At 42.7% G+C, this 18,680-nt stretch overlaps 1 long non-coding RNA gene and 1 pseudogene across 1 annotated transcript; one reads left to right on the top strand and one right to left on the bottom strand.

Annotated features, from left to right (window-relative positions):
* Nucleotides 1–14: 14 nt before the first annotated feature.
* LOC102417381 lies at nt 15–2,164 on the bottom strand (annotated as a pseudogene).
* A 315-nt stretch (nt 2,165–2,479) lies between these two features.
* LOC111824490 lies at nt 2,480–18,443 on the top strand. Its single transcript, XR_002827574.1, has 2 exons — nt 2,480–2,660; nt 16,446–18,443. It is a non-coding gene; the product is annotated as an uncharacterized LOC111824490 (long non-coding RNA).
* Nucleotides 18,444–18,680: the final 237 nt, after the last annotated feature.

The raw sequence follows: 18,680 nt of genomic DNA, 5'->3' as shown, positions 1-18,680 counted from the left end.
CGCACGTCCTCCACGATCTCCTCGTACTCCCCATCGTCCAGCAGCTCCTCGGGCAGCACCGTGTTCAGGAGGCACAGGACCTTCGTGCGGTGGCCGCCCACCTGCACCTGGGAGCTCAGCAGGCCCGGCACTTGCAGGGTCACGGGGGACTGGTGGATGGTGCTCGGCGTGGCATTCTTGGCTCCCACACCCGCCCTCTGGACCAGCAGTTTCTTGTCCCCCAGCTGCATCCCGTTCAGCCCCACCATGGCCTGATCCGTGACGTTGATGACCACATACTCACAGAAGGCGCAGCCCTTGGAGAGCCCGGTGGCGCTGTCCTTGACCAGGTTGAAGGCCTTGAGAGGCCCGAACCATGTCAGCAGCTCTTTCACCTGGTCATCGTTCAGGTAGTTGGGTAAGCCCCCGATGAACAGCTTGTGGGCAGAGTCCGGGACCACAGTGGGCACAGCTCCTGCAGTGCCGTTGGTGCTGGGCTTGGCAGGTAACGCCCCTCCCCCGCCCAGGGGTCTGAGAAGGCTGGGGCTGGATCCCAGGGATCAGCAGCTGGGGGTCCACCGACCAGGGCCCCACTGTCTGAGCTCCCCCACGGGTCAGGGGTGGGCCCCTCTCCAGCTGCAGGGGCCTGGGTCCCACCCTAAGGGTCAGCCGGGGCCCCCGCAGGGGCAGCAGGCCTCCAGGGGTCCCCAGAGGCCGGGGTAGGGGCCGGACCACCCCAGGAGTCAGCAGCTGGAGGAACAGGAGGTCCCACCCAAGGCTCTGAGGCAGGGGTGGCTGTGGGGATGGTAGTGGCCATGGGTGCTGCCCCCCCCCCCCCACCGCACCCTAGGGGTCCGAGGCCGTCAGAAGAGCCGGGGCTGTAAAGACATCAGTGAGATCCATGAGGGATGACTCCTGACCCCCGGCCTCCCGCTTGCTCTCCTCTATGGCCATCTGCAGCCTCAGGTCATCCCCATGGTGAATCCGCTCCTCCTTATCGTGCTCCTCTGGGCTCAAACTAAGGGCCAGCTGGAGCTGGACATCATCCTCAGGCCGCAGGACGGGGGCTGGTCCGCCTCCTCCTTGCACATGGCCAAGGCCAGCTGCAGCTGCAGCTCCTCCTCCCCGCTGCTCTGCAGCCACACCTGCTCGGCCTTGGGCGCCCCCCACCCCCCTCCCTGCCAACCCACTGCTGCTGAGGAGGCCATGAGAGTCTGCGCCAGCTTCTCCTTGGTCTTGAGCACGTGGGCTCGCTCCTCCTGCAGCCGGTCCTCGTCGCGCTGTAGGGCCACCAGCTGCTTGGCCTCCTCTCTCGCACGTTGACGCCCTGGTCCTTGCCGTCCAGGCCCACGTACTGCAAGTCCTTGAGCGTCTGCACAGCGTACATGTTCTCCTGGCACTGCTCCGAGCCCGTCTTGATGGGGTGCCCCATCAGCGTCATGGCCTTGTAGACGTGCCGCCAGTTCTTGCCGTGGTCGCTGAGCCGCTTCCAGATCATGCTCAGGATCTCCGATGGCGTTGTAGGTGAGGTCGGCGATCTCAGACATGAGCGAGCTGGACGGGCCCCAGGGTCGTTGCTCGTGGCCTCGAGGACCTTGAGCTCGGCCTCCGAGTAGTTGTGGACGATGTTTTAAACATGGCGCCGCAGCAACGAGGTCGACACGGTGGCCGGTGGTGGTGCCAGGGGCGGGCCCCCTGGGTCGTGGGCAGAGGGGGCAACTGCAGGAGGGAGGCCACCGCAGGGCTGGCAGGTCACCGCATCTCGACCCCCTCACGCCGGCTCCGAGGGGGGTCATGGCTGGCAGCCCCCTGCCCCCCTCGGCCTCGGTGTCGCGGGGTGCGCGCCGAGCCGCGGGCAGCGGAGGCAGGAACGCGCTCGGGCGGACACGCGGACGCACGGAGGACCGCTCGAGGACGCCCCCCCCCCCCGCCCCCTTCCGCGGCCCGACAGGGACCTGGAGAGCCCAGCGGGGAAGCGGAGCCTCCAAGCGGACGGGAAGCAACCGTAATTTTTACTCTTGATTATGGCAATTAACTAACACAGATGGCCACCAAAAAGGGGACTTACCAAAGGGTGTATAGCAAACGGTGCTGTTAAGTCCTCTTCCGTGAAAACGTGCAGGTCATGCACTGTATCTGCCTGGCTACATAAAAGAGTGAAGTTTCTGTCTGTCTTTGCAATCATATGAGCGAATTGTGTGAGACGCCCAGCTCAGTCTGGTATGGTGCTCACAGAATAATAGAGTTTTTTGTTGTTGTTGTTTTTTTTTTGCTCCATTGGTGGAGATTTCCTAGAAGTTGCAGGATATCTTCCTTTTAATTTTTCCTCCACACTCTGACTTTATTTATGTCTCTCACCTTTGCTTTCCTTCCATCCCCCACCCGCAACAGTAACTTGCTCCAGGTTCACTTGCGTGCCTAGGGATCGCAAAGCCTCCGCCACCAGAACTACGATTCCCAGCATTCCTTACAATCCCCGCGCTCCCCGCTTCCGCTTCCGGTCCAGGGGCCGCAGAAACCGAAAGTGCGGTGTGTTTAGGCGCCCCGCTGAGATTGATTCACCTTCACCTGTACGAGTACTAGTTGACCAGGTAGGAAACCAGACAGGCAGTAAAATATGAACGGAAGAGTGGATTGTTTGGTCACTGAGGAAGAGATCAATCTTACCCGAGGACCCTCAGGTACGTGCGGAATTGGGCATCTTTGGGAGCAGGGTCCTTTAAGTGTGATTGCAAAGCAGACACCTCTTCTTCTGAGCCAGATATTTTTGGACTCAGAGCTGGCAGCCCCCAATCTAGCGGTTTCCTGCCACGCTTTTGAGCATGTAGTAGAAGAATATTTTGGCATCCATCGTTAGCCGGACAAGGACCTGAGGAATCCGTCTCATTTTTTTTTTTTTTTTGAGTTGGATTACCTATTGTAGTCAGGACAGGTTTCTTTCTGCTAATGGTACCAGAAAATCCTGGGAGAAAGCCTGCTTTTTAACCAGCACACAGTGAACAACACACCCCTCCTCCCATTGCCTGGTCTATACCTGTTCCTATGAGAGACGTTAGTAAACATGGAAGTACAAACGGTGTAGACTAAAATGCACAGCCGTTTTCTTGGTGCTAGTATCGCTCCCTTCCTCCTTTCGCTTCTGGGAAAGTCACTTGGTGTCAACTTGAATTTTAAAGCAGAAAGAGACCTTAGCGATCTATTACAAAAGTTCCCAAACCTGGTTCTGCCTCAAAATTAACCAGGGTTTTTACTTAAAAAAAAAAAAAGTTAATTATTAGGTCCCTTCTCTTGGAAGTTGGATTCAAAGCAGGTATTTTATCATTTGGGTTCGTGTGTGTGTGTGTGTGTGTGTGTGTGTGTGTGTGTTTAAACAAGCACATCATGGTTCTGGGGTGCCAACCATTTTCTTGACATGGATAATGGTTCCCTGATTCTGATACCGCCCAAATCTTCATTTACCAACAGTCCTCTTCCCCCTGATGCTCTTCACTCTCTGGGCTGTTACCAATACTGCATGCTGCCTGCCTCAAATTTTGTTGCCTTTCCCTTGCACCTGTCTAGTGTATGGATTCAGAGCTTTAGCTGTGGGATTATGTAGGTCTAAATCTGGCATCTGATATCCTATTAGTTCTTTGATATTTATTCTCTGACCCATTTGACTGATGTAAGCCTTAGTTTCTCCTCTGTAAAATGTGCCTAATAGAATACACTTCATAGGGTTATGAGAATGAAATGAATTAAACTATGTAATGTCTTTAGGACATTTCCTACCACATGGTTAGCACTAAGTATCTGCTATTACTGTTGTTATTGTTAATAGATGAATGGCGAGATTAACACAGTAAATCCCACTAAATACTGTTATTCCAAGAGTCTCCAATTAAGTCATTAAGTACCAGCAGCTCCATCTCTGAAATGTTTCTGTGAGCCTTCCACTCTTTTCTGTTCCCATCACCACTACCTAGAACAGTCCATAATCTTTTCTCACATGGAATTTTGTAATAGCCTGACCACCATTTATAAATTATTCCTCATAAAATATGGCTTTCAGAATCATTCATACTTTGCCTTCTTTCTTGTTAGAAAAAATTGGAAGGTGACTTTACTTATCAGAATATAACTCGTGGCTAATCTGCATGGTTTAGTGTCATGTACCATATGAGCTCCTAAACCTTTATCAAAGGCTCTTATGCCCAAGTTTCTTAGTTTCCTGTTTTATGTAAATATCTCCTTTCACCTTCAATATTTCTTGACTTTAAAGCTAACAGAAAATTATTAAACCAAAATCTGTCTTTCTGATTTTTGTTTTTGTTTTTTTAAAAAAATAATGTTTCTATTGTCTTTAGAGAGAGGAAGGAAGAGGGAGAGAGAGAGAGAGAAATATCTATCACCTGCCTCCTGCATGCCCCCCTACTGGGGACTGAGCGTGAATCCTGGGCATGTTCCCTGACTGGGAAATCAAACCAGCAACCTCCTGTTGCATGGGACGCTCAACAAAGTGAGCCAAAGTGGCAGGGCTGTTTTTATATTTTTCATCCATTGATACTTGATCTTCTCATAGGGTCCATTAAAACAATGGTAGTTCCTTTTCTGATTGCCCTGTAAATATTTAAAGGCATCTAGTTGTTCTGCTTCTGTTTTGTCTCTTCCTGCTGTAGCCTACTTTTGATCTCTTGTGATGTGGTTTGAGGTTTTATTCTTGTCTCTTAGGAATTTAACGTACTTTGACATAGTCCTTTGACTGTAGCATCCAACAATTTTTCAGGATCTCCTTATTAAAGGAGAGCAGAACTCTGATATTATCTTGCATGTTCTAGTCACTAAATATTTTTAAAGTTCAATATAGTATCACTTTACCTTTTTTTGGTATTTGCCTAACAGTGTTGCTTGATGTTTAGCTCACATTCACTAAAATTTTGTGTTGATCTTACAGATGTTAACATCTTTTTTCTGAATCATTGCAGTTAGAACAAACTTCAAGGGACTAATTAAGAAGAAGAATTATATCTAGCTAATATATTTCACCCAAAAGTGGTTTAATTTCTATACTATATATGTATTTATTCACCTGGTGGCTTCTTTAAGTAGGTTCATATCATACTCATATAAGTTGATAGACAAGAGAGTAGCATCACAAATTTTGGATTGAACTTATATTAAAACAGTCATTGGAAGTTTGGGTGGTTCAGTTAATAAGAAAAGGTATCAAATTTCTGTTATTACCTCCCAGAGTTCCTTACCTGGTATGTGGTATTCCTAAAAAGTCTCACAGTCTAATTCAGCTTTTTTTTTTCACTGTATCAGCATGCAGATACACAAGGAAGAAGTCAGTTATCACCACTGGAAACTTCCAGTGATTTTGGTAGTCCCCATAGGGATCTTTCTTTCTATAGAAGAACTATGAAAAGCCTCTAGTTCTCAGTATGCATTTCTGTTTGTGGACAGTATTGTCACTCTTTGTCTGGGTACAACTTCCTCTGCAGGAACTTGATAATTTAATCAGGTAACTGCAAGAACGTATATATCTTTGCTTTTTTTGGTGCCAGTGTTCTGTCAGGGGCAAAAGTTGTGGATATTTCCAGTTTTGGGCCCATTTTGCAAGGCAGATGCACTGTTCTGTCCGATCTTGGTTACTTTAAAGGAAATAATGAAATCTTAGGAAAATTAAAACAATGAGGTGTCTGGGGAGGCAGAAAGAAGCGGGGCGTGCAGTTTGGCTTCTCTCCTATACCAACTTCCTCAGCTGTGTAAGGAGAGGCTTAGGTCAGATGACTTTGCACATTTTTCCACTTCCAAGAGTTCAGGATTCTTTGGTCCATTTCACATCTTATTTTATGATTCCTGCCATTTTGGACTAATAGTTGGTGCTTGAAGAATTGTCAAAGGCAGTGGTCACGATCTCAAATGTCTTCAAGGGTTTGAAGAGTTCACCTTTTATGCTTTATGGCACACTATCAGTTTTCTGTCTATGGGAGTCCAGCTTGATTAGTTAAGTCTTTAAACCTCCTATTTTTTCCTTTATCAAATTGAGAGTTCTTAATGTTGGAAAGACTCTGTTACTCTAAGAAGTATGACCAGAATCTAATCCTGCCCCCCCCCCCAACAACCTCCCCACTGAAACAGGTAGAGATTGGTCATAAAGACAACCTATTGTACATTGGGTATTAGGATTAGGACTCCTTGTTCAGGACTGAGTTTCAATGGGCTTAGCAAGTTGCTCCTGATCCTTAAAAAGTGGGGAAAGATCTCTCTTTCTCTACTCTCTTAAAAGGAGTTGCAGGGATAAATGGTTGGCATAATGTTTTAATACTGAATAGTTAAGCAAATATCTTTTTGGTACTGTGCTAGTTACTTTATATATGTATTAATTCATTTAATTTTCTCAGCAACACTGAGTGGTAAGTGAATAATCCACATTAAGGGTAAGTGATTATTCCACATTAAGGATTTGCCCAAGTTCTAAAGCCAGTGAGTTTCAAGAGCCAGGAATTTAACCCAGATCTCTTGATTCTACTGTTTCATATGCTACATCCCAGTAGAGTAGCCATGTATAGGGAGTTGACTCTGATCATTCTCCTGACCTTTATTTTATAATATCATGCCTTATTTCCAAAGGATTTGAGGCATCTTAAATGACTTACACAATCAACAGTGGAAAGTTTTTATAGTTTGCTGTTGATAGAGCCAGGGCATGTCAAGGTGAGAACCTAAAAACAAGAAAACTCATTAAGTCCAGGCATTTAAGCCTCTACAAACCTCTCATGTACTTTCTGTTTAACCTGAGACAGTTGCTCACAGTTTTTTGATCTATTCCTTCATGTACCAAATAGATCTGAGACTGAAATGCTATATCGTTGCTCTATTTTCTCTTGATTACATGAAGTCTAGCCCTCATGGAAATTACATAATTGGCATTCTCATGTAAAAAGTTAAATCTCTGTGCAAAGGTCCAGATGGTTAAGGATTATGACCTGCATAAATGTAATAGGAGGGCAAAGGAAGTATGTAGGGGAATGTGTTCATCTGATCCTGTGATGGAAAAGTTCAAAGAATGGAGTCGTTGATAAGGGCCAGATTGACCAATTACAACAAGATAGAACTTATGTTTATTTTGTAGATTGACTTTAGGCTGTGTGAGGAACAGGGATGGGTATGGCCTAAGCCAGGGGTGGGCAAACTTTTTGACTCGAGGGCCACAATGGGTTCTTAAACTGGACCGGAGGGCTGGAACAAAAGCATGGATGGAGTGTTTGTGTGAACTAATATAAATTCAAAGTAAACATCATTACATAAAAGGGTACGGTCTTTTTTTTAGTTTTATTCATTTCAAACAGGCAGGATCCGGCCCGCGGGCTGTAGTTTGCCCAAGGCTGGCCTAAGCAGTAATTGAGAAAAGAAAATAAATTAAGCATATTCTGAACTCAGTGAGTAAGCCAGCTTGGATAGAAGGAGAGTTAAGGGAGATGAGGTTGTTAAGATTGGTAGAGAATGGATGATTAAAAGTTCTCCATGTTACTGTGGAAACTTAACCTTTCTTTTTTGTTGTTGTTAATCCTCACTGGAGGATATTTTTTCCATTGATTTTTAGAGAGTGAAAGGGGTGGGGGGGGGAGACAAGAGAGAGAGAGAGAAAGAGAGAGACAGAGATTGGCTGTCTCCTACATGCTACTCCAACTGGTGGGGCCCGGAATCAAACCTGCAATCCTTTGTTGTGCAGACCAACACTCTAACCACTGAGCACACTGGCCAGGGCAAAACTTACCCTTTCTTTAAGGCTCCGTCTTGATTCCTTCCCCTTTCTATTTAGTGGTTAAAACTGAATTCAAGAGTCATCACCTCCAGGAAGCTTTTTTGACCCAGGCTAGATATCTCTCTGATTAAGACTATCAGCCTGGCTGGTGTGGCTCAGTGGCTGAGCATCGACCCAATTAGCAGGAGGAAGCTGATCAGTGTTTCTCTCTCATCATTGATGTTTCTATTTCTCCCTCTCCCTTCCTCTCTGAAATTATGTGGCTAGGCAGCAGAGTAGCCAATTATTATATTTGAGTAAGGTGAAAATTATGTATTGAAGAAAAAATTATATTTAGATTATGAATCAGAACAAACTATTGGTCTCAGGAGACTCAGAAATGAGGAGAAGCTATTTTTAAAAATACTCTTTTAGTGTTTACTACATTATGATTAGAAATCATGGATGCTAGAATAAAAAATTTAAAAATGGCCCTAACCAGTTTGGCTCAGTGGATAGAGCATTGGCCTGCGGGCTGAAGGGTCCCAGGTTCGATTCCGGTCAAGGGCATGTACCTTGGTTGCAGGCACATCCCCAGTGGGGAGTGTGCAGGAGGCAGCTGATTGATGTTTCTCTCACCGAAGTTTCTAACTCTCTATCCCTCTCCCTTCTTCTCTGTAAAAAATCAAATATATTTTTAAAAAAAGAATGTTGAAGTTCAATAAGAGGATAATTATAGGCGTGTGTCAAGTACCTTCAAGAGGTAGAATAATGAAAGTGCTATGGATCTGCATCAGATATATTGTGTTCCTTGAAGAATCAGAGGCAATGAATCATTTCAGGCAAACAACAACAACAACAAAAGAAAATATTAAACGCCTTTAAGAAGCATTTTGGAAACAAATTAGATAATGTTATTTTTCCCTTTGTACAAAACTAAAGTATATTCAGGCAATGGCAATGATTATACATTGTGCAGTTTACCGTATGTTGGGCAAGAAGAGTTGGAGTAAGAGAAAGTTGGAAAGAGGGTAGTGGAGAGGGTACAGATAGTATTTTGAGGCAAAAATGAAGAGATTGAAACATTTCAAAAGCACTGAAGCAAACCGAGACATGATGTAGTAGAGGCCAGGCATTTACATTCAGTGCTTGAACAAGGGCTCATTCTGGAATGAGAGAATAAGAATGCCTACTTCGATATTTGAAAAAGAAGTTTAGGAGCAATAAAAAGAGGCCTCGGTATAGATCCTGGCAGGTACTGCCTGACATGTCTTTGGTAGGCCATATTCTTTGTTGCCCCTGTCAGATGAAGCACTGGGATGAGGAGGGCATAATACATGCTTTTATTGTTGGACCATCTTTCTGTTCCTTTGAGGTGAAAGGTTTTCCCCTCTTTCTGTCTTTATTTGTCAATGCGTATTTGTTACTGTCTTTTGGGAGAGGTAACAATGACAAGTGACATATTTCATCTTTGTATCAGAGAGTTTCTCCAGGGAATATATAATAATTTTGGGCCAAAAAATGCCTAGTAATTTAACCTCTGGACTTGAAGATCTCCCTGACTTATGTGAGCTATGAGAATTATTCAGCATACAACTCCCTAGTTTTTGTGTGTCCAACCTTGTGGAGTTTCACTCTGCATATGCATGACCTAGTACTTGGTAAAAAGACACATGCAGGTACCTAAAACTCCTTTTTTTTTCTGTCTGACTACCTCCTTTTCAGAATTTTACCCTATAATTTCTAGCAACCTCATCTTCCACAAACTTTGATTCCCCATCTCATCAACTCAGTGAAGCTGCTAGATTGTACTTGGGCCCTTCTTCCTGTGGTCATGATCCAGAAATTGCTGCTATACAGTAAATTAGGCTGATCATAGAGCTACATTGTTTTAATTCAGCAGCATATTAAGAGGATTACATACCATGACAAAGTGGGATTTATTCCAAGAATGCAAAGAAATTTAAGAAAAGCATTCAATGTAATACATAATGTTAATAGAATGAAGGAAACCCCCTCATGATTATCTCAACAGAAAAAGTATTTGAGGAAATTCAACGCCTTTCCATGTTAAAAACAATCAACAAATTATGAATAGAAGGAAACTTCCTCAACATGACAAAGGTCATATATGAAGAATCCACAGCTAACATACTCAATGATGTAGGAATAAAAGTTTTTTCCTCTTAAGATCAGGAACAAACTGGAATGCCTGCTTTCACCATTTCCATTTAACATGGTATTGGAAATTCTAGTCAGAACAGTTAGGGAAGAAAAAGAAATAAAAGGCATCTACAGAAGACACAATCTTCTCTTTTTAAAAAAATATATTTTATTGATTTTTTTACAGAGAGGAAGGGAGAGAGATAGAGAGTTAGAAACATCGATGAGAGAGAAACATCGATCAGCCGCCTCCTGCACATCTCCCACTGGGGATGTGCCCGCAACCCAGGTACATGCCCTTGACCGGAATCGAACCCGGGACCCTTCAGTCTGCAGGCCGACGCTCTATCCACTGAGCCAAACTGGTTTCGGCAACACAATCTTCTTATATGTACAAAATTCTAAAGATTCTACACCAAAAAAATCTATTAGAATTAATAACAAATTCTGCAAAGTTGCAGGCTACAAAACAAAAATTAGCTAAGTTTCTATACATTTAACAATGAATAATATGAAAAAGGAAATTAAGCAAGAAATTCCATTAACAATAGCATCAAAAAGAATAAAATACTTATACTGTCAGTAAATTCAACCAAGGAGGCAGTAACTTATACTTTGAAAACTATATAATTTGGCTGAAAGAAATTAAAGACAAAAATAAGTAGAAATATATCCCACATTCATGGATTGGAAGATTTATGTCAAGGAAGTAATACTATCCAATGCAATCTGCAGACTCAATGTAATCGCCATCAAAACTTCATCAGCCTTTTTTCAGAAATAGAAAACCCATTCACCTCCTAATAGCTAGAGAATAGAAGAAAGTTTGAGGACTCACAGCTTCCTGGACTGGAGCAGATTTGTGTACACCAGTGTTACAGCAGCATTATTCACACCAGCCGAAGTATGGAGACAATCAAGTGTACATTGACAGATGACTAGATAAACAAAATGTGGTATGTACGTACAGTGGATTATTACCCAGTCTTTAAAAGGAATGAAATAATTCTGATTCATGTTACAACAAAGATGAACCTGGAAGACATTGTACAAAGGGAAGTAAGCAAGACAAAAGAACAAATATTGAATTATTCCACTTATCTGAGGCATGTAGAATAGGCAAACTCATAGAAACAGAAAGTATAATAGAGGTTCTCAGGGGTTGGAGGAAGAAGGAGTGAGGAGTTATTCTTTAATGGGTACAGAATTTTTGTTTGGCATGATAAAAAAGTTCTGGATATGTATAGTGATGGCTGCACAACAACATTATGCATGCACTTAATGCCATTGAATTAATGTCACACATTTAAAAATGGTTAAAATGTTACATATATTTTACTACTAAACAAACAGTGAGTTGTATGTCGCACACAGTTTTATTTTATGTTTATCTTATCACAAAATAAATAAGCAGTGGGTTGTGTATTTAGTAGAGTTGGATTGATGTCTAAGGGAAATTATAAAGTTATCTTGTATAGAAAAAGCCGGTAGGTAAATAGGGAGAAAATAAGGTGTATGTCAGTCTGGTGTTCATAACTCAGCAAGCAGCATTTATCATTGGTGTTAGTGGACTGTTTTGTTTCATTTTAATTATGCTCAGACTTATTATTTCTAGAATAACAGATTGTTAAACACTGGTCTTTTATTTTATAACTTTTAGATTTAATAGACAGGAATCTGAGTGAAATGAAAGGTTTTTCCTTTTTTGGCCTGAAAGTTTGGCAATAGGGGCCCTAACTAAGGTGACAAAACTCCAGAATGACCAATTCTTTCTCTGGAATATATCACCCTTGGGGACTGTTCTACAACAATCATCCCAACACTTGTTATTCAGAGCCAGCCCAAAGACTTTTTTCTAAAGCCATTTTTTATATTTTCTGCAAAGATACAGAATAGTAAAATGGTTTATAACTCAGACTTTGGAATTAAACATCCAAGCTTAGTGTCTTGGCTTTGCGAAGAGCTAACTGACCTTTTATAAAGTTTCCTAATGTCTTTATGTCTCACCTTTTAAATTCACCTGTAAAATTTTGTTGAGAAGATTAAATGAGATAATATATGTGCAGTACATAGTGAATACCTGGTACATACTTAATGCTCAAAAATATTAGGGGTTGCTGCTGCTATTACTGTTCTTATTCAGAAACAAGCTCACGGTCCAGACCTGGAAATAGGAGCAGTCCACAAGAAGACATTTCTTGTTTAAATTTCCAAGGCTCTTAAACTAGGCACACTCTCTCCCAGTCCTATGGAGGAGGTATCATTCTTATACCATACTTACTTTTGTTGTGTTGAAGACTTCTCTTCTAAAGTTGAGACTAAGCCACCCATTTTAATCTTGCCACTGCAAACCAGAATTAATTTTAGACCGTAGTAAAGAGTAAACAGCATTTATATGAGCAGAAGAAGCTGCAGCCCAGGATACATAGATTCAGGTAGCAACCTAAATAAATTGTGTCCCGGGAAGAACAAAGAAAGGGTTCTTAAAGGCAGAAATCACAGAATGTAATTCTTTCATGCAAATGAAGAATTACTGGCCAGGTTAATAAGGTTTGTTTAGTTCCAATAGGCAAAGCAAACAAGGGAGGCAAAAACTACAAGAGGGTGGTAAACTCCATGTGTGTCCATGTCGCAGTTGTTCCAGGATATTGATGACTCAGCCTTGAGCTGTGTTTTAGCAACAGATTTAACAACTTAATAGCAGCTCTGAGAATTGAGGCTCAAATATGCATAGGCTGTTAGGCCCCACTTTCTTAATAGCCTCCTGACTCCATTTTAACCCTCCTCCCCCATATTAGTGACTACAGTTGAGATATTTTGGTTCACATCACATTTTAAAATTTATTTTTTTTTATCTCTAGTGAATCTACTAGTAGTCGTTTTCTTTGCTCACTTCCCTTAACCCCTTTTGGATTGTAGATGCTGAGAACTGAATTAATTATATCCTTTAGCTCCATAACACATTGTCATCATCAGTACATGCAAGATCCTTTTTTTTCCGTTTTATTTTTACCCTTCATTTCTAACCTCATCCTGTATCTTTCCCTAATAGTTACCTACTCTGATGTGTCTCCACATGTCCTTAAATATGCCTGCATTTTTTAAAAGAAATAATATTGTTTTGTGCGAATGGGTTTTTAATTTATAAGAAGATATTGTGCTATTAATATCAACATTAAAATTTAAACTTCCATTACTTTATATATGACTAGAGGCCCGGTGCATGACATTCCTGCACTTGAGGGGAGGGGTCCCTCAGCCCAGCCTGTGCCTTTTAGCAGTCCGGGAGCCCTCGAGGAATGTCTGACTGACGGGCCTTAGACTGCTGCAGAGGCGGAGACAGGAGAGACTCCCACCACAGCCTCTGCGCTCGCCAGGCCAGCTATCAGCCCTGCTTGTGGCTGAGCAGTGCTCCCCTGTGGGAGTGTACTGACCACCAGGGGACAGTTCCTGTATTGAGCATCTGCCCCTTGGTGGTCAGTGCATGTCATAGCGACTGGTCGTTCCGCCATTCGGTCAATTTGCATAATACCCTTTTATTATATAGGATTATTTAGTGCTTCTAACTTTTAACTATATTTTAGTTACTGATTCCCCAAAGGATAGACACCTAAATTACTATCAGTCCACACTATCACAAAACATGCTGCAATTAACATTTTCTTACATCAGCCTATAGATAGGATGATCACATTGGTCCAAACTGAGATGCTTTTGAAATTGAAGGGGAATATTTTGATACAGGAGTATATTAAGACTCCTAAACCAACAGGAAATGTGGTCCACCCTGTTTATGGCAGATTGTTCTAAAACACAGCTGATAATCAACAGATATGTACTGGGATGGTCTTTCCCTTTTTGTTTCCAGCTGACATCTCTTGCAGTTGGTTGGTGCATGTGCTGGACTGATTATTGCTTATTTTAAATACCACTCTTTGTAGATACTACTCATGAGGAGAAATGTCTGGGTTACAGGTTATAGACATACTTAAAGTTTGAGTTTGTCCAGTCTTGTCCTATTAATGGATGGACGGAAGTTTTTTATCTTCCCATTCTATCTGACGAGGCATTCCTCTTATGCTTCCTTTACACTAGCAATAAAGTAAACAAATAACAAAAATTTAGCCCATAACCAGTTACAGAAAACCATTATAATCAAAAGTGCACACTACAGTACACAAGGTGTCCTACCGGTGCATGTGTAAGACACAAGGACCAACATCTTAAGTAAGTACAGGTCCTCTTGCTAGTGAATCTAAGACAGTGGTTCTCAACCTTCCTAATGCTGGGACCTTTTAATACAGTTCCTCATGTTGTGGTGACCCCCAACCAAAAAATTATTTTTGTTGCTACTTCATAACTGTAATTTTGCTACTGTTATGAATCATAATGCAAATATCTGATATGCAGGATGTATTTTCATTGTTACAAATTGAACATAATTAAAGCATAGTGATTAATCACAGAAACAATATGTAATTATATGTGTTTTCCGATGGTCTTAGGCGACCCCTGTGAAAGGGTCGTTCGACCCCCAAAGGGGTTGCGACCCACAGGTTGAGAACCGCTGATCTAAGAGTTCCTACTGTCATCTACGGGAATATTAGCAATATGGCCACATATGACGTGTTAAAATGAGTTGAAACACATTGGACCTTTTTAAAGTTCCAAGTCATTTTATTTCAAGATGACAACCTTGGAATAGCTGTAGGATGATGTCATTATCAGAGAGAGGGTTGAGCATTTCTCCCAGTAAGTGCAATGTGATTTACCCATTGTGTAGGTTCCAGTTAGCATTTAGTAAAGTTGTGGGGATTCTGTTTCTGTACCAGTTTAATTTTTAGTCCTCTTCATCCTCATCCTCATCCTCATCTGTACTTAAGTGTGAAATGCAGCCAACAATGAATGCACACAGTAGAAGGGCTGAACGAATCATCAGTACAACTAGAGCCTGGTTTACACTCATGCTTATTTTGCCACGAGCAGATGGTTCTTTGTCAGGTGGAGGGCCACTGTCTATACTACCACCCGGTCCGCTGTTTTCACACAGTGGTGGACTCCGCCCCACCTGACAGTGACAATTTTTATTATTGTTGCACACACCTCTGAAATTGCATTTCTGGACATCACAGTCAAAGGCCATGTCTTGATGAAAAGTACAATTCAGGTTAAAACAGTAACTTCCTGGCCCACATGTTGCACCATCTATTACTAACGCAAGTGGTGGCAGGTCCATCCCAAAGTGTGCATCGTATCCAAAGCATATTTCTTGCTTAGCTAAGAGCTGATGAAATGTAGTGTGCTCACCTCCACCAGGTACTTGTTGGACATCACGACAGTGCAACATTCCACAAAGAACATCATCTTGTTCACATGGTTTATGTCTTTCTCCCACCTTGCTGAAGACCTGCCCACAGCTTCCAAATCGGTCACCCCTTACATTCAGTGTATCATAGCACACTTGCGGAGCATCTCTCACTTTGTAGCCAAATAGAGCTTGACACTGCATGTCACGGTCACTACAGTTTCCTCTCACACAAACGGCTAAAGGTGAACACGGGGTTCCATCCTGGATATAGAAGTCATTTGGACAAGTAGCCTTTTTCCCATCACAGTATTATGGTAGATCGCAAATGCCACCCTTCTCTCTACAAATCCATCCAGGATTAGCATACTTACAGTTAACACAGCACTCTCCACTACTGCATTCACTACCAAGGGAGAGGGCACAATTGGTCTCACAACATTTGTTTTCAGCACAGTCTTTCAAGGAGCCACAGTCACATTCTTCCTGCTGATTTATGATCTTGTCTCCACAACGAGGAGCTACATAAGGAAAATTATTGTATGGATCCATTGTGTAAGACAAACATTCATCATAGCGGTGTAATCGAAAGTGGATACGCGTGTAAGAACAATTGCTGAACATATCGTTAAGACCTGGCGTAGGAGCCATGACACAGAAAGTTCTTCGAAAACATTTACAACCAGCTACATCATGTTCCATGGCAAAAATATGACCCAGTGTATGTGCTGCGATACCGGCACCTAAAAATAGATGAACATTTGCTACATATACAAACATTGCCCCCCAGTTGGGGTTGCATATTCCATTTTGGAAGCCAAAATGATTTTCACCACCGATTTTATGTCCTGTAAGAAGTATTGTAGTATCATGATTAATAGTACGATACACATTATAAGTTTTCCACATACCAAATTTTTCCACAGCTTTAGACGCAGAGTAATACCTTGTTACGTCTATGTGATCTCTATCATCCCAGATGCACAAAACACGTAGGTTGACAACCAGAAGATGTTGATGAAAAATGCTGTGTAATATGCTGTTAAGCATCACCACTCTCTCAATTAGATCTGTCTTATTAGGCCTGCTCCTGTATAATGAGTTACTAACTGTGTAGTGAAGTTTTAAATTTCTTCTATGGGGCCACCATAAATACACGGGCGCTGCTCTAGGGGTTTCAGCAAATGTTGCCTCTTCATATGCTAGATCTGCATCTTCTTTTTCAATCTTACAACTTTTGTCCTCTCTTGGTTGTTCTTTCACAAGCAGAGACATCACATGCTCAAACTTGGAAGAAGCCTCCATTGGTTTGATTTCATAAGTCGAGTCATCCACCTGCAGCATGCCACGCAGACCCCCATAGCAAGTGTCCAGCGTGCCCATGGATCCAGGAACCCCCTCCAAGTAGCTGAAGTAGTAGCAGTCTCGAGGGATAAAGGGGTAGTCCTCCTGCATGGCACCTTGGTCGTTATAGGTGATAACCGGAAAATGTCTGGGCAGCAAGTTCTTCTTGACCTTCATGTGAACCACATGTCTTCGGCCACTGAAGTGAATCCTGTAGGAGAGCTGGCCTCGTACCCCAGCTCCGCCCAGCCTGTGGGACACCTTCCTGGGGATCACAATTTCAGAGGAAGTGAAACGCCATCCTGGTAGGGCATGGGAACAACTGACCTGAGACAGGAGTAGCCAGAGGAGAGGCAGCCAGAGAGCCCCTGTCAGGTGGGCCTTGGCCCAGGCAGGCGCCATGAGCGAGGGAACCTGTGACCATAGAGAGTGCAGGCCAGACTAAAGCTGCTGTAGCACCTTTTCCAGCAGGAGGAGAGCAGAGAGAGGCTGGAGGTTTGGCACCCCTAGAGACTGGGAGGGGGAGGGGGTAGCTATTACAGAACAATGGTGCATTCTTTGGGGGAGGCTGTGCTCAGTGATGTAGGGAGTCTGGGCTGAAAGGTCCCCTGGTCTCTTGGAGAAGACTCAGGGAAAGGATCAGTGGATTTTGTGGCAACTTTAAGACACTCGGTGGCTTTTTTCCTCAAGCCTAGAACATAATAGGTCAACATGACATTAAAATGGAGAATGGTGAGGAGAGTGGAAGCTTCTCTGTATAAGAATTTTGAGGAGAGAATTAGATTCTCTCACACTTTTTAAAAGTTCTTGTAACTATTGTCTTATAACTTTGCCCTTTCTTGATATGGCAAAGCCCTAGAAATAGGATTTAAATGCAGTTGGGCTGAGTGATGGAAAGGAAGTGTAAACAGATGTCGTGGATAGAAAAGCCAGGGTGTATAATGATAGTTTCTTGTAGAGTGAAACTCACACCTACTTCATGTGGCCAAGGAAATTAATTGCCCACTAAGACTTGCACATGAATATTCATAGCAGCATTATTCATGAATTTATCCTACCAAATGGAAACAAACAACCAGTACTCAATAGACGAATGGATAAACAAAAGGGTATATTTGTCCGATGGAATACCTCAGTAAATCAGAAGAGACTCCTGATACGTGTAAGAACATGGATGTGTCTCACAGATATGATGATGATGATGATGATGATGATGATAGAGAGAAACAGGACCAAAGCAACTTAATATATGATTTAATTTTTATGACGTTCTAGAACACTCCAAAACCAGTTCTGGTCACAGAATTTAAAATTTCCTGACTTGGGAATGGAGGAGTGGAGAGAACTTTCTAGTGATGGAAAACTTGTGTATCTTGACTGGGGTGTGTTGTAGATTACGTGATCGTGTGCCTCCCAAATTCACATGTTGAAATTATAAGTGTGTCTGGGTTTTGTGAAGTTTGAGTAAAATTAAATTTAAAATTGTATCGGGGGGAAAAAAAGACTAAAACATGCAGCGTGGTTGTCTCTATCAGGTCCCACTCAAATCACCAATCTGGCCCCTACAAAAACCCCATTGATCCTAAGAATGACTGTAAATTACATCAAGCTCTACCCAGTAGAATCTCTTATTGTAGCTGCCGCCTCAGATGTGCTGTCATTGCTAGAGCAAACTAAGGTGCCCTCAAGTGCATGACATGCAGCCATTGATTTAGTGGTAGTACTAATTGCTGTTATGACCAGAAAGAGAATATCATAAACAAGCAGGCTTCATGTGGCATGGATAAATGTACTTATTTATAGCTTTGCCCACAAGGGCTGTATTCACCCATCCCCCTTACTTTTGTCATAACTTTGCCCTTTCTTGATATGGCAAAGCCCTAGAAATAGGATTTAAAAAATTTGAGGCTAACCATTATCATTTCTGCCCTTGCGTTAACTGGGAAATGTCCAGCTGTAATGAATCTGTCTCAAATATCTGGCACCAATTAGAAACCATTTTAAGGCATACACATGGTAGGCCTTAGCACAACACAGCCCCCTTTTAGTAGTTATGGCCTACAACCTGAGTTGTCAATGCTATTTAGAAACATCTTAGATGGGCAACTACACCCACCCTTGGGTTGAAATCATCTTTCACCATTTTGGAGAGAGCATGAT

The sequence above is a fragment of the Myotis lucifugus genome, unplaced genomic scaffold (assembly GCF_000147115.1).
Source record: "Myotis lucifugus unplaced genomic scaffold, Myoluc2.0 scaffold_1776, whole genome shotgun sequence".
NCBI lineage: Eukaryota > Metazoa > Chordata > Mammalia > Chiroptera > Vespertilionidae > Myotis > Myotis lucifugus.
The sequence above is the reverse complement of the archived record's forward strand: the minus strand, read 5'-3'. Positions and strand labels throughout refer to the sequence as shown.